The sequence below is a fragment of the Bombus flavifrons genome, chromosome 9 (assembly GCF_040668555.2).
Source record: "Bombus flavifrons isolate JBK064 chromosome 9, iyBomFlav1_principal, whole genome shotgun sequence".
Lineage (NCBI taxonomy): Eukaryota > Metazoa > Arthropoda > Insecta > Hymenoptera > Apidae > Bombus > Bombus flavifrons.
In genome coordinates, this window is record NC_138450.1 from 13805329 (window position 1) to 13821511 (window position 16183).

A 16183-nucleotide genomic window follows, 5' to 3' on the forward strand; every position below is an offset into this window, starting at 1 on the left:
CTCGCGAGATTCTAAGGAACGCGCTTAAAACCAACGCTATTGTTATCTCGCTCATGCTACCCATGGACCACGTCTCTAAGCAATATCCGATAAAACTACCGCCTATCTGCTTCTGAGAATCTAAAACCTAGCATTTTTCTACAAATTTAACGCCGCGTTACGAAAATTCAACGTATACGATCAAATTTTAATTCCATTTAAATTCACATTCGTAACACATTTCAACTGTACCAACGGCTATTCAAATTATCCGAGATATCGAGGTATTTCTTCATAAAAAAAAAAAAGTTTTAAGATACGAGCTTCAAAATATTCTATGTGTTGCGAATTCTCGACTACAGAGCAACCGGTCAGGTCAAACCGATCGGTCGATATCGCGTACCTCGAACGCTCAAGCTGGAGGAGGTTTAATAGATCGAATGTTAGAATAATCTAGCACTGTATTTGCACTTGTTGTATAAAAGTAAAGTGTGATGTTATGAACACGGCGGTGGTAAGATCTTGTTCAGAGTGAAATATTTCACCCGCACGGTGCGATGTCCGTTGATGAACTGTCCTCCTGCGTTGCTGATTCTCCCTACCAGCCGTTGGGTTTCGTCTGTCCATCGTGTCTTTCCGGCTGGGCTGTTCCCGGGGTTTTTTATCTGACCTCGGAGTCATTAGATTTACAACTCGAGGAGGACGTGTAATTCGGAATTTCCTAAAGAAGGGATAGGGCCCGTCCGAGCCATAAACGAACGCCCACTCAAAATTCCGAACGCTATGAAGGGCACAAAAACACCTAAAGACCATAGAGTCGACGATATTAACACGTTGACCGCCACGACACCCGTATTCGGGTGCCAGCAAAGTTTCTGGTCAGGCCACGTAACCCATATTCGGGTGTCGCTTATTGGACTACTTGCGAAGGATCGTCGTAGGTATTTGAAGATATTCCATAATAATAAATTGTTAATTAATAATTAGTTGTAATAACAGTTGGATCGTTATAAAATAAAAATACGAAAATGGTTTATTAAAAAAATTATTTAGAATGTAAAACTTTAAAGCATTCTATACATAGCTGAGGTTGGTCGGGACAATTTGGACAATAAGTTGTTGTTTTCTTCAAATTCTTTTGTGCCTTTGTTCGGTCCATTCGACGTCTTTTATTTGCACAACATAGTTTGTACGCGCGTCTAATGCTTCTTCCGGAATCGTTTTTCCGAACGGCGATATTATGCTGACTCCGTCGGAGACAAGGATTTTTTTGTATTTTTAGACAACCCTAATAATTTTGCAACTAATAATTGTCTAAATATTCTAATATTTAATTTTTTCTTGTTGCAATTTCGTAAACCGTCAAAGCGTTTACAACGGAAATTCCCAGAAAGAATCGAATGCCAAGTTTTCTGTACCATTTGATTCCTTTTCTAATTGTGGTGGCATAAGAAACCATTTGGTCGGAATAATCTACACCACGCTTTCCTTCGTTATATTCGACAACAACTAGTGGTTTAACGTTGCGAACAAACGAAACGAAAGATCGTTCTTGAGACCACCGCTTGAGCGATTCGCGTTACTAAAATATCGATGGGAGCACCTAGCAGAGAACGCTTGGTACTGGTGTACGCGTGGCCTGACGGAGATTTCTTTGAAAACACGCGTGGCAGTCAACGTGTTCAAGAAATCAATCACTCATATACCGAAATAAGAAGAAAAAAGATATCCAACTGTCTAAACAACTTTATCAACCGATCTAAAAATGGAGTCGTCGAACAAACGACGGACAAACCTTCGAATCTTGGTTCAATAAACCTCACGATCTATTCTTCTCTCGGCCTAGTCGTCAGAAATGGGATTCGCTTCGTTTATGGTCTCTCCACCTCGTGTTTTGTGATATAGACGAGCGCTTGGATATCAGGCCGAACGAAAAAGGTCGAATCAAACTCCGATAAACCTTATTGGCGATCCCTTCCTATCCGTTGTAACATCTAACACGCGATAGAAGCGACAAAATGGATAGAAGACACCTTGTATCGTCGACGTAATCTTGCACGAACGCTTCAACATAGTTAGTCGAACACAAATTGCATAATTCGAGCTGTTAAAACAGAATTAGATTCTTATTGTCGTAGATCTTTATTGTTCCTATCTTCGGGCGTAATTTAGCAATTTAAGTAATTCGAGCTACTATTCGCGTCGACACCTGAACGACGTTAAATTTTATTGCCTGGCGTCATCAAGCATGTTTTGCTTGTTAGTAGAAGCTCTCCGTGAATTAAAGCTTCAACCGCGTTAGAGAAGATTCAACGAAACACTACGACCTGGAAGGTCGTGAAAATTTAATAAAAAATAGTTTCTTTTATCCCATTAAAAAACAACGTTGCGTTAAGACTGCATCTTATTTGAGATCTTCGCTCAGTCGGTTAACACAGTTGAGATTTCTTAAATCTACAAATTTTCCAAAAATAAATCGAGATCTAATTTTTGCTGATAATCACACTGCCGATATTTATGCATTTATGGCGAAGATAGAAAAATTCGTAGGACACGCGCAATATTCATCGAAAGATATACGAAATATCTATCGTAAATCACGTGTTACGATATTTAGTAGATGAAACGAACAAATCTCTATTTCAGTTTATTTCTTTCAATTACGTTTATAGAAATAGGAATTTGCATAAGTATCCGCAGTATCCTAACAACCACTCTGCCATTCGCCACAGAAACAATGCTGAATACTATCTGTCGTATTTACGAAAAGTATCCCATACTGCTCGTCCGGGGATCTTCGAAACACGTCGTAATCACGGGCTATGTTCGACGAAATAGTTCGAACGAAGTATCTCGCAAACGTGTCAGCAGGCGCCAGTGAACCGGTCGGAGTATTTAGTTTGCCAACTCGGTCGAACGGTGCGCAAGAAAACGAAAAACCGAAGAGAAATCCTGGAGGAGGCAAGGTGGTGGTACAGGCGTAATAAGATAGCCGAGGAGATGAAGTGTGAACGCACACGAACGAAAGAAAGGTGAACGTGGGCCGAAGTAGGCGAAAGAAAGAAAGAACGAACGAACGAACAAACGCGAGAGAGAAAGGGAAACTCGAGGAGAATCCAGAGTGAAGAGTGAAACAGAGAACGAGCCACGGGGAGATGGAGAGCTCTCAGCAAATTGGAGAGACCCGGCCTTTTCTATCGCGTGCCCGTTTCCATTCGTACGGAAACATCGGCGCGCCTCTTTTTCCCTTCCTCTTTTCAACTTCCCCTTTTTCTTCCCACGCTTTTTCCACCGACACCCTCTCTCTCTCTCTCTCTCTGTTTCTCGCCAGGTTGCAAGCCCCTCTGGCCGCGGCCTCGTTCGTTTCGTCGTAGCCGTAGTCGTTGTAATGTCATCCCCTCCGGGGAAAATAAGTAGCCCAGGTCCCGCGACACTAGGGTCACTTATCATGCCGGGCCATCTGCAGGCATCGCGACCACTCCGAGCTTGCTCAGGGATGATACACGTGTCCCGCTGCACCGATAAGACGACGATATTCATCTCTGTCGCGGCTGCAAACGCGACTACGTCGAAGCTGCGCCATCGTGTTTTACGCTTCAAGAAGAAAGTTCGGATTCCATGTTTAAGGTAAAGGGTTAGGTTCTTGTTGCTCTTGCCACTGTACAGTTTTGGTTCGCATTCCGAATTAATTGTTTTGGGGTATCGTTATACGTAGAGATATCCGTGCTTTGATAAATTTTGCCGCGGTAAAATTGTTTCTTCGTTGGTTGATTAGATTTACGAGACAGTGGCGATTAATGGAATCAAGGTACGTGAGATGAATAAAAGAAAATAGCTCGATCGAGATGTCTATCTTCGCGTTAGAAATATTTTCTCGGTTATTCGCCGCTATCTGTCCCGAATTTTTAACAACGAACGAGTCGATGTATACCATGGGAAAAAAGTGTTCGCAACGCTTCTGCGAAAAGTCCTACTATCGAGGAACAAAGCGTCTGAAGATCTTCTATCCTGGAAAAACGCTTCATTTTTGTTTCGACCTACCTCTCGTCAAACGAGTTTCCAACGAGCGTAACGTCGAAGATACGACGACGATGGCTTTTCGAGCTGTCCAGGGTGCACGTTCCGCGTGAGAAAGGTCGAAAAGGGAAACAGAATAAGCACGCGCGTTGCAAGACAGGTCAACAATTTTCAATTTCAAGCACACTTTCACCTCGCGGTTAAAATTTCAACTACGTTTCGTCAATTTATTTTTCTTCTTTACCTCCTGGACTATCCTTTCCTGTAGCTGTAGATCTTTGTCACATTTGATAGATTATATTAGCCATTTTCAAGCTGCCATATCGAGCTACGAAAGTTTACCTTAACAGCTTATTTTATCCTGTCGTCTTTATGGATCCAAGATCGCGGATAAAAAGCTTATAGGTAAAATGTACATCTTGCGAAAGACATGTCGCAGATATTTCCACTGCTAGTCCTTCTTTATCGCAACTTTTCGTAGGCAAACTGAATCACCCGTTCCAAGGGCGAATTTCTTATCGTCTCGAGCTTTCGAAAAATTCTTTCTTTTTATTTCCGGTGTATCAAAGTTGTTTCGATAAAAATTAAATACTCCGTTCGAAGATACTCGGAAATTTTTCTCTCGAAGGAATAAACAATCTCGATTATTTCCGCTGAGAGACCGAAGAAATATTTACAAGTTAACGTTTTTTACAATTTACAAGTCTTTATTTAAATCGTTTAAGGAACTCGTGCCACTTTTCGCTCTTGACCGAATGCTACGAATGACGAGGGTGTTCGAAGTTTGTTGCGCCGAAAATACAATAGTCGATTTACAAAACGAAATAAAATTTTTCAATTAATAACTATGTTTGCCTTGTTGTATGTTTGTTGCATACGATATTAAATTTCGCCTTTATTACCAAGAGAGACAACGAATAATTCTTTCTCGATTTGCTCTTCCTGCCATTTTTTATTAAACCAATTTTTTTTATTGTACTGGTTATTCGGTTCAGGAAATATTGCTCACTACCAGAGAACAAGGGAAAAATGCTGTTCAATTAATAACCTACGTCGCTTCTTCGTTAAATTTTATTTTTATTCCGTTCAGGACTCGTAAAAACTGTGTATCGCGCCAGAGGACGGTTCCTCTATTCAAGAAGATACAGATTTTTTTTCTTCGCGTGTACAATAAAACGGAGACGTCGAGATGCGCAGATGAAAAATACGAAACTGCAACAATTTACCAAATAAATGCAACAGGATGTTCCATTATTTCAAATAACAAAGACTACCGGAATTTCTTATTCCTTTGTTTTCTACAATGTACTTCAAACATGTTATCTTGTTGGTATATTTAATTTTCTCTATTAGCTGTACTTTACTACGCTATAATTTAACAACAAAATAACAGTAGCAAAGCGATCAGTTGCAAGTTGTAAATTGCAAAATTTTAGTTGCATTAACAGTCTATAGAATTTCACGAGTTACAAATTCAATCATTAATATTATTAGTGTATTTTATGCTGATTATTTACATCGGGTTACACCTCGCCCATTTTCACGACCTTCAAATATATTAGGTTGTCCGAAAAGTTTCTTTCCTTTTATAAGGAAATAGTAGACGTACAATGTTTTTTGTTTCACATTACTTTATTGAATTATGCACGAACGTAATAATAGAAATATAACGAAATGGATCATACCTAATTCAATAAAATAGTATAAAACAGAAATTGTTGTTTATCTACTATCACCTTATGAAACGAAAGAAACTTTTCGGACAACCTAACATTATCAAATATATTATCATTTCGCGCAATTTTTCTCTATACACGTTACCGCCGTCCAGCCTTGGTGTCCGAAATATACACAAAAACAGAAATTAGTATTTACACGTTGCACGATATCCCGTTAATCGCAATTTCGCACTCGAGCGATCTGTGAGACGTAATTTCAAGAAACTTGTAAATCAGTAGGGACATTATAGCCGTTGTCCCCGAACCATTTCCACCATCGATTGGTGACAAAGAAAGAGTACTAAAAAACCAGAATGAGGAAGAAGACGAGAAACAAACGCAACCGACAGGAAGCTGCAATAAATCTAGTTTCGTGGTGACGATGTCTGTGCCGGTCGACAAATCGATTCGCAGGCGGCAAAGGGGGAAAAAAAGTTTCGCTGCCCGTAACGAATAAAGCTCTCCATTCATCACGTTCGTCTTGTTAATCCACATCGTGATCGGTTAGGAATGAGCGACCGCTCTCGAGAAAGTCGATAGCCGATGGAAAACGCGAAAAATCAAGGACGAAACTGAAGCTGGACAATTAGTTTCATTGAATCCTAATCGATGCCCCTTCGTTCCTGGCGATTTCGTACAATTTTGCGACTGTGTGCGTTTATTTATTAATGCTGCAGATTCTTCGTTACGTCGATAACGAGCTATCGAATTATTTCGTAACCAGAGAATTTTAAATAATCGACAGCAGAATAGCGAGACACACTAATATTTTAACGATGCAGCATTTTTCATCAACGGTAGAACAATCGGTTTTCAATGCATATTTTTTATATATATATAAATAATTGCGGTTAAAAAACTTTTAGATCTGTCAAGGTTGACTGATAGAGGAACGAGTAAGAGAAAAATATATTGAAATAAGTGTAGGATAAGTATAAGTACAGGTATAGTATACGCTGATCCACTCTTTCAGTGTTACAATACAATAGGAAGGATGATAGGAAGCACGTTCACATATTTACAGCAAAGGACAATACCAAAAAGTTAACCTTGGTATGCAGCTCTAGCTAAAGGTTACAAGAGACAGCAATAGAAATCTACTTATAGCTCTTTTGTTTCTAGACCTTGTAACCCAAAACAAAATTTACATTCAAGGGCAACCATAATATGCACCTCTGCATATTTTGAAATATTTCACTAAATCCTATTCTCTTCGTAACATCGGCCTTCAGGTCACGGATATACAAAAGAAAAGGTGTAGAGTTTTTCAACTATATTTACAGCAAAGGACAATACCAAAAAGTTAACCTTGGTATGTAGCTCTAGCTAAAGGTTACAAGAGACAGCAATAGAAATCTACTTATAGCTCTTTTGTTTCTAGACCTTGTAACCCAAAACAAAATTTACATTCAAGGGCAACCATAATATGCACCTCTGCTTATTTTGAAATATTTCACTAAATCCTATTCTCTTCGTAACATCGGCCTCCAGGTCACGGATATACAAAAGAAAAGGTGTAGAGTTTTTCAACTATATTTACAGCAAAGGACAATACCAAAAAGTTAACCTTGGTATGTAGCTCTAGCTAAAGGTTACAAGAGACAGCAATAGAAATCTACTTATAGCTCTTTTGTTTCTAAACCTTGTAACCCAAAACAACAGTTATGTTCAAGGGCACAATAATATGCACCTCTTCTTGTTTTTTTGAATTTTTTGTTTCACTAAATTCTATTCTCTTCGTGAGAGCGGTCTCCAGGTCACGGATATACAAAAATAAAGATTTTTGTTTTATTATTTAATTTATACTTTACAATTTGTCCAGCTGGACGTTCGGTAAACTTTTCTAGCTAAAAATAAAAATGTAGAGTTTTTCTTGAAGTAATTACTTCGACAAGATCTATTTGAGAAACGAATTTTTAAGAACAAGCAACCACGAATTTAGCCAATTTCAGGGAATTGCTATTAATATCTGCTTTAATTTCGAATTAACGAGTGATAACGTTAATATCATTTTCCAAGAGAAATTAGTATTTCCATATCTGTAGTATCAACTTTGAATGATTAATTAATATCGTTAATACCAGTAATTTCGGTTAATAGCATTTGGATAGAGAAGGTGATTCCAAATTCTTTGTTAGTAGAGTAGATATATAAGGAAAAAGGAGGATCATTTTATTATTGCTCTTACCAGTTGCAGTAAAGAAGATAACACCGTTCCAGATAAGTTCTTGAGGTAATCGCGGTATTAAATCTTCTTGTAACGAGCTTCTACGTAAAATTCTGGCAAACTGGAACAAAAGTAACAGAAAAATTGTTCAATGCCAATTTTTTTCTCCGCGCGATTACAGATAAATTTTAAAACATAAATTCCTTCCTAGTTGCTTATTTAACTAAATATTAACATTTCTAAATCGTGAAACATCCTAAATCAATAAGCCCTGAAAATATCGATCAATTAAAAATGCAAAGAAAACTTCGAATAATTACTGCAATATAATATTGTACAGAATATTGCTCAAATAATTTCATGTCGAATTACAATATTCCTCGATCAAATTGAAATCAGTTGCATAGCTTATCAACACATTGAAAATCAAAGAACACTTCAAATAATATTGGAATATAATATTATATCGCAGAATATTCTCCAAACAATTCTACGTGAAATTATAATATTTGTCAATCAAAATGAATCAACAGTCACGAAACATTGCAAACTTGTAAATTCGCAAAAAGTCAATAAATTAGAAATCAAAGAATCCTCGTTACTATTGATTTGTCTGATTTATTTACTGATATCGATTTAGCATTATCGATGCAATATAATACCGCACTACAAAATATTCTCCAACTAAATTTACTTCAAATTGTAATATTCGTCGATCAAAGTAAATGTTCTCGAACGTTACTATTAGGTCGTCCGAAAAGTTTCTTTCGTTTTATACGGAAATAATAGATGCACAACATTTTCCGTTTTATATTATTTTATCGAATCACGCGTGATCCATTTTGTTCTATCGGAATAAAGATCACAGCGTTCGACAGATTAGGTTTCATGTTTGCACACGGATACATCGTTGTAAAAGACGTGTCTGTAGAAGAAAGATACTTTTCGGACAACCTAATATAAATGTCCCATGTGTATAAAAATGACGTGTCACGACTGTCATAGAATGATTCTACGTCTTTGAATCGATGAACGTTCATCAAATGGAGAATTTTAATCGTATAAATGAATAAATATTTCTTCTTATACATATAGTTGCCTAAGTCTCCAACAGAAAGATTCTAACAAGAAATTAAATTTTCGAGAAGAGCCTCGAAGGAGCGACGGATAGCCTACTGGTTGCCTATGCTAAAAATGTTCGCGTGGACGCGTTGAGAGAAATGTCACGCGGTGGAGACCTGGAAAATATCGTTACAAATGGACACGCGGTAACATATTGTCCCCCCGAACAACAATCATGACCGTCACTCGACGCGATGCAACGATAACTCAACGGGAAAAATGGTTTAGCATGCTTGGTCGAGGCGCGTCACACTTCAACCTGTTTCCTTTACCCTCCAGTGATTTTTGTTCACCGCGATCTGGATTGTTTGTTTGACGGCTCGAAGCTTGAAATACCATTTCACGCGATTACTTTGAGTTATAGCGAGAATTCAAGGATTTAATATTTTTTAATTTAAAGCAGAAAAAGATCTTGCAGCGGAACTTTCGCATTAAGAGAAAAATGTAATGGAATAAAAAGTATGACAAAGTCGATGAAAATTCAACGGCTTGATTTTTTAAATTCAAAGAAGAGACGATTTTCGTATGGTAACCTTTTGACAAGAGAAAAATTTACGACGATAAAAATCGAGGAGAAGCTTGATCTTCGATCGATACAAAACGTTATTTTGTAAATGGTACGACGGTGGTGACAGAACGAACTTACACGTCTTATGTTAAAAATCAATGAAACGTTGTCTCCATACAAGATCAAACAAAATCCGACGAAAAGAATCTGGACGAATTCCTCGGAAAAGACCAATTTCATCCTCTAAAGCTACAATACAAGCGATTCTGGTATCTGGTCCTCACAAGCATTCTCTCTGGTCACGCTCAAGCTAACAAGACTCATAAATTGTACAAAAGCTTAAAAGCTTGACCTTTTGGGATAGAGCTTTCTGAAACCACGAGTTATGTCTGGAAAGGAAAAAGATCGTAAATATCTATGAATTTATTTAGTCTTCTTGCTTCCGTCTTTCCAAAAATTAAAAAAAATACTTGAAAACCTTCGACGGCCATCGAAGATACACCGTCACTGAACAGATGTTAGATTATGTCAATCGATAAAACATAACAATTCGGTACGTTGAATACGGAGAAAAATATTTGTAAGCCAAGGGACTAACAATAGTAATTTCGAAGGAAAATGGAATGCATACGAGCAACCGGTTCGTTCTTCTTCGAAACTACTTGCCACCATAACCAGCCGTTCTCCATTGTTGGTGTAACGCGGCAACACATCTGCAAATTACACGAACAACGTCACGACGGCATCGTTCCACTCCAGGAGACACATTGTCAGACGTAATTCGGGCCGAGTCGTAAAACGCGAGCGAGCTGCATATGCAAAATAGCCAGCCGTCGTCGACACGAACAACGATGATCACAGGGCAGAATTTTATCAATGTTACCGGTCCCTGAACCGAGTTTCCCCCCACGTCGAAAACATACCTCGACGCGTTTCACACGCCGTCGAAACAATGTGCATCGAGCATACTCGTTTCTTCGTCCGTTATGGCATTTTCGTTGAGAGTTTGGACGCAGAACCGGCACGCTCGTTCCTCAGATTTCGCCACGCGACAACCTGTTCGCGTTACTAGCGAGGAAGTTGCTTTTATGCTCGTAACTAGCGTTGACGCGATCCCTGACTACTGTCGCAGCTCGTAAGTTACGATCTCGGAAACTCGAGGCTGAAATCCTGGATTTGGGAAGAGGACAGTTCGAAGTTGCAGGAATATAGATGAGATCAAGGTGTTTTAGAAAAAGGCCAGACACCCAACAAAGATTTCAAGATTTCAAAAACAAAAGAAAGGTAAAATGCCCAACAAAACAATTCTTTTCTTTCGTACTTCGTTTTACGTCTATCGTCTTCCGAGGGGACAGAGAATTTTAAAAAGGAAAACTCTTCGTAGGTTTTACAGATTTTTGAGAATCCAAGTTCCGAAGACAAAACAACGGAGGCAGAATAATTTCTCGAGGCGTCGTCGATTTTTCCCGATACACGCGATCTTAGTATCGTAACTAATTGTAACATCGTCCGGAAACCGGATAAACTAGATAGTTTGCAGGAAATCATCAATCTTTCGAAAGTATGACGTACAGCGCGCTGTAACCCTTCGAAGGATTTCAAAGATTTTTCGGGCGATGTCGTGGAACATCGCGTGGCCATGAAAGCTGCACGAACATCCGGTGGTTCGAATCGCCACAAAGCAGCGCGGCAGCCATAAAATCCGCTCGGTAATTGAAGAAATCGTGATGTATGATATTCGCTTTATAAATAGAACGGACGAGCAATGCTACGCGCGTAAAGTGTCACGGCAGAACCGTCGTAAATTACCAGGCATTTTTTTTATTCCGTGGCCAACCTCTGCTATGCTTTCGAATTAAAAAAAAAAAAAAGAAAGAAGACGAGAACAAACGATAGAACCGTAAGAAGAAAAAAGAAGAAAAGGATTTACGGAGAAAGGAACACACTGTCTAGCAACGAGGATATGAACGAGTTGAGAGAACGAGCATAGAGAAAAAAATAAAAAAAGACGAGTTCAAAGGTAAGCGTTACTGTTAAAAAGAAAGACATTCGATTTATCAGGAGAAAAGAACGAACAGGAGAAATTAACGAATCGTCGATCGACGTTCAGAGTTCAGAGTTGGACAGTACCGCGCGAAGATTCTCATCAAAGATCCACGAAAGTCCAAATTCTTTTCGTTTAATCCTTCGAATATATCGAATATCTTCGTTCGTCTCATAATCTTTAGAATATCCCGTTTTAAACGAGGCCGTTTCAATTGCTACTGTTGCTGCGCTAATTACGTCAGAACGTAGAGGTTCGCTATTATGCAAGGTAGCAACGGAAGGCGCAAGTTGCCCTCGGTGTCCTCGAGGTAGCGTGTTCTGATCTTATTATGGCTACCACGCCAAATATTATGCCTGCAACGACAATATGTTCCATTTCCCGCGGCGGAAACGGAGGATCGTGTTATTCGAAAGGCTCTTTGAGCTTCCAGGAAGCGAACTAGTACTTGGACGACGACTTGGACAACGCTGTCTGATCGATTGAAATCACTATGAAGCGTGTAAAGAGTGGGAGTTGAAACGCAGCGAACTAGCGAACTACTTACATTTCGACCGTTTGAACGATAGAAAAGAAATAAAGGAGACCTTGACGCAGTTCGAGCGTTAAAAAGTCAAGTTGATGAAGTTGAAACGATCGTGAATGAGATCGTGAAATGCTTGTGACATGTTATTTTCGATTCTTTCGAGCAAATTGAGAGAGGATAATCTTAAGAGGCGTCATATACTCGAACAATAAAAAGCAAAAAAGGTCGTCCTTTCGTTTAATAAAGCATACGAGTCGGCTGGAAACATATCTACCTATTTCAGCGAAGTTTTATCGTTCCTTTATAATGTCATGCCTGGAGCAACCAACGAGTCTATCCTCCTCTTAACTCGATCCGAGCCAGACACTCGCTTTTGCCTCGCGATGTCTCCGTTTGCCAAGAACTACTTCCCTTCTCTTAAAAAGAAACATTACCCTACAACAATATGCTTTAACCTCGCGTTGCGGAGGTCGTAGTTCCAAAAAGTTCGCCATAGATCACGGTATATCCAGTGGAATACAGTAACTTTTATCTATGGTCGCGGTATCAATTTTTACAGAACGTCCATAGAAATACATGAAAGAATAATAGATAGTCAGGATTTAAGGTAAGTATTATTATTTATTATTTGTCGCTTAGAAAATATTATTTCGTTCGTAGATGCGAATCTCTCGACCAATACTCACGCTGTATAAAAATTCCTCGATCGAATCTCTTTCAACGAAACTCCCCTAACGACAAATTGCAACGCGATAAGCCTATACACGCGATATCCTCAAAATCCTGAAAAATCAGAGGATCGGCCGTATAACGCGATTACAGATGCTCGCGAACGTTATTCTTATCAGTGGAACTCTAGAATTGATCGCATGCTCGCCCCTCTACTTTTAACAACGGTCCACTATTAATTTCGACGTTGAACCGTGAGAGCTGGTTGTTGGAAACTCGTACTTATTCGCCAATGGACTGACTGCGAATGAATGGCAGGGAACACAGGGCGAAAGGGTGCGCCGAAATTCCTATAATTCCTAGCCGAATAAGCAAACTACAGCTGTAGCCTGCACCTAGTGTGGTAAGAACGTTAAACGGTTGCACGAGACCGGAATACGTGGCACTAGGTTCATCCGTTTCCTCGTACCACTGTAGAACGCTTCTTACAACCGGAAGAGTTGAACGGCGATATAATCGCATTTGAAGCCACGTGTCGATAAATCAACCTGTAACGATTACGGTGAGCAAAATGGCGCTGCAAAGCGATATAGATACACGGTATATACCGGGAAGAAGTTTCGGTTTATGGGGGTGAAATGTTGCTTCGCGTGTTGTTTTGTTGGGGTTGAACGAGTAAGTGGGGGTATTCATGAATCGTTGTTCAGACGGTGGAAACGTTTGGCGAAGTTTCCTTCGTTCTTTCGTGTTTGTAGCGTGGTAAGAACGTGTACGTGAATTTTTACACTTCGTTGAATTACATACAAGTAGAATTACAAAACTTTTTTATCAACTTACGGAAAAAGGAACCGTTTAAACGCTACGTAAGACGAAGAAACGCCTGACCAATCTCCTAAGACCACCGCCGTAATTTCCAAATTCTTGGAAAAGCACGCGAGTACCGTTCGAACGTACAAATTAAATCATCGTCTCGCGCCTATCTGGGTCACGAAACGAATCAAACGGAAGTTACTAGCGCGAACGAGACTTCTGTTCGAACTTCCGATCGCTACAAACGTGCACACATGTGCGAACGTACGTGTGCATGTACGCGAGTACCGGAAGGGCGGACACGAAGAAACTGAGGTGGGAAAGGGTGAATTTCTCGTAGAAAGTTCGAGCGTAAGGATCTTTTACCGACGCTAAGGGGTGAAATATTGAATCTCTCGGGGGCACAGAAAAGAAATGTAACTCGCATTTTCTTTTTCGAGCTTTCTCGAGGCCTGCGGTGCCTTCCACTTCCGCCCTACACGCTACCATCTACCTCGTGGCACGTACGAACAAGTATAGCCGCATATGGATCCCGATGGTTCTCGTCATACGTGCCCGACATACTCTTTTTAAGTTTATGACAGCTCGTCCGTGTATCCGCCGATGGTATTATCGATCCTGACTGTGATCTGGCTGATGGATCCCGGTTCGAACTGTCCACAAGGAGCAGGCAAGCGGAAATGCAAGGTTAGAGGGATTCGTCCCTTGAATCTATCTTGGCTGGCACCGTCGGTTGTACATCCTTCCGACCGATTTATATCTTTATCCCTTTCCCTTTGCTTTTAAGTATATACGTTTTATCGCGATGCGACTCGTTTCTGGATACCGTTTGCAGAACTGAACGCGAAATGGCTATGGTTTTGGTAGGATATTTGTCGTACGGACGTTCGTTATCGCTGTTTGATCCTTTGACGCTGTAATTTCACCCCTGAAACTTGACTGCAGCTAAAGAGACGTAGATTTATTATTTTTGACTGTACTCGAAGCTTACGACGTTTGAACAGTCGATTATACGCTGTATCAGTAAAGCAGGGTATTTGGTTAAACCATATGGATAAGATGACTATTTCTCTTTTTCGATAAATATTAAGTTTCGAGGTTCGCGTTAATGATAACTATGACTGTTTCTTGGCATCTCTAATTTCAGGTCACAGTTCTTCGAAAAATCAAAAGAGCATTACCCGCGTTTCGTGCAAGAAGTTTCTGATTAATTAAATTAAAAATTATAACGACAGCAAAGTTAGTCGAGGAAGTTGCTACAGGAAATTAAGCACCTGCATAAAACAACCCATTAACAATTATTATTCTCGACTCTATACTTCGAACTACTAAAAGAGAACTTTCAGAAGACTGTCGCTGCTTAACGGCTGATTATAAAATACTATCGTTTCGTCTTCCTTCGATTTTTATACTAAGTTTATTACTAAGACTGTTTAGTAAAATTGTTCAAGCGTGCAAAATTTAAGGAAATTCTATTTCTCCTGCGTGAACTATATAGACGATAATATTCTTTCACGAATTCTTGTCGAAATAGCCGCAATCAGGAAACGTCAGGCCATGACAACAGCAAGGAAACACTTGTCCGCGATATGAGAATTTTTAAGTAACACAACTGCTTCATGATAAAGTCATATCATGGCCATTATCTTAGTGGAAACTTTACGTGCACGGCCTTTACGAACTTCTCTCAGGTGCTTTTAAGACAAGGAGAAGTGCCCATAAAGATGGATAGATAAAATTGTGAACGTACGAAGCCCTTCCGTGTCGTATATATAATGCCAGGACATTACATTCGACGATAAATTCAACAGGAGTGCCTAAAGAATTCTACTCCTGCCTCTTCAAAGGAGAAATTAGGTTAGTTCCTTTTAGAGCGCACAGTTAGTTACTTTTAGGGCACTTCTGCTCGAAAAACTACATTCTCGAAACTTTGCGTGAGACAACTTATTTAAAAGTTGCGTGGATGCTAATATCATGCGAACTCGTGTATACGAAATATTTCAATACGATATACAGTGGACTGCAATTTGCTCAGATTTTCACATCGTTTACCGATATTCGATTCATCCCTATTTCCTTGCAAATTCCTCTCATCCTCTCATTAAACGTCATAAATCACACTGAAACATCGAAGAATCATCAACGAATCGTATGGTCGAAATTGATCGACTATATCGAAGAATCATTGAATTTATTGGCTATAAATTTTCATTAGACTGAAATAAACGAAACACGTGTATCGCGTATTATTGCGTACAGCGCGTGCATTTGATTTCAAACTTCGACTACGAATTCCAACTAAAATACTTCAACTCGATGTACGGACAAACCCAATATCCTGTAACCAAACCTCTGTCCCTATCTCATGACGTTCCTTTCGCCTCTCCTTCCTCCTCTATCAAACACCATAAATCACTCTCGGATCCCAAACAATCGCGCGACCACAACGTCGCATCGACGAAAAAGAGAAAAAGAGACGCGATCCAGAACCACAGGTACGTCTCCGCGGAAATGCAACACTATCAGGTGTCTCGCGACAACATGGCGTCCTGCTGGCGTCACCTCGTGGTTCCGGAAAAGCGGCGCCGGGGGAGGATACACGCAGATAAGTAGGTACATCTGG

The 16183-nt window shown here is 39.7% G+C and overlaps 1 long non-coding RNA gene across 1 annotated transcript in view; it reads right to left on the bottom strand.

Annotated features, from left to right (window-relative positions):
• LOC138183658 (uncharacterized) overlaps window positions 1-16183 on the bottom strand; it is a 47075-nt gene that overhangs the window by 24065 nt on the left and 6827 nt on the right. The window contains exon 2 of the long non-coding RNA XR_011174112.1: window positions 7903-8002. This is a non-coding gene — a long non-coding RNA (uncharacterized LOC138183658). The remainder of the gene's footprint in view (window positions 1-7902; window positions 8003-16183) is intronic.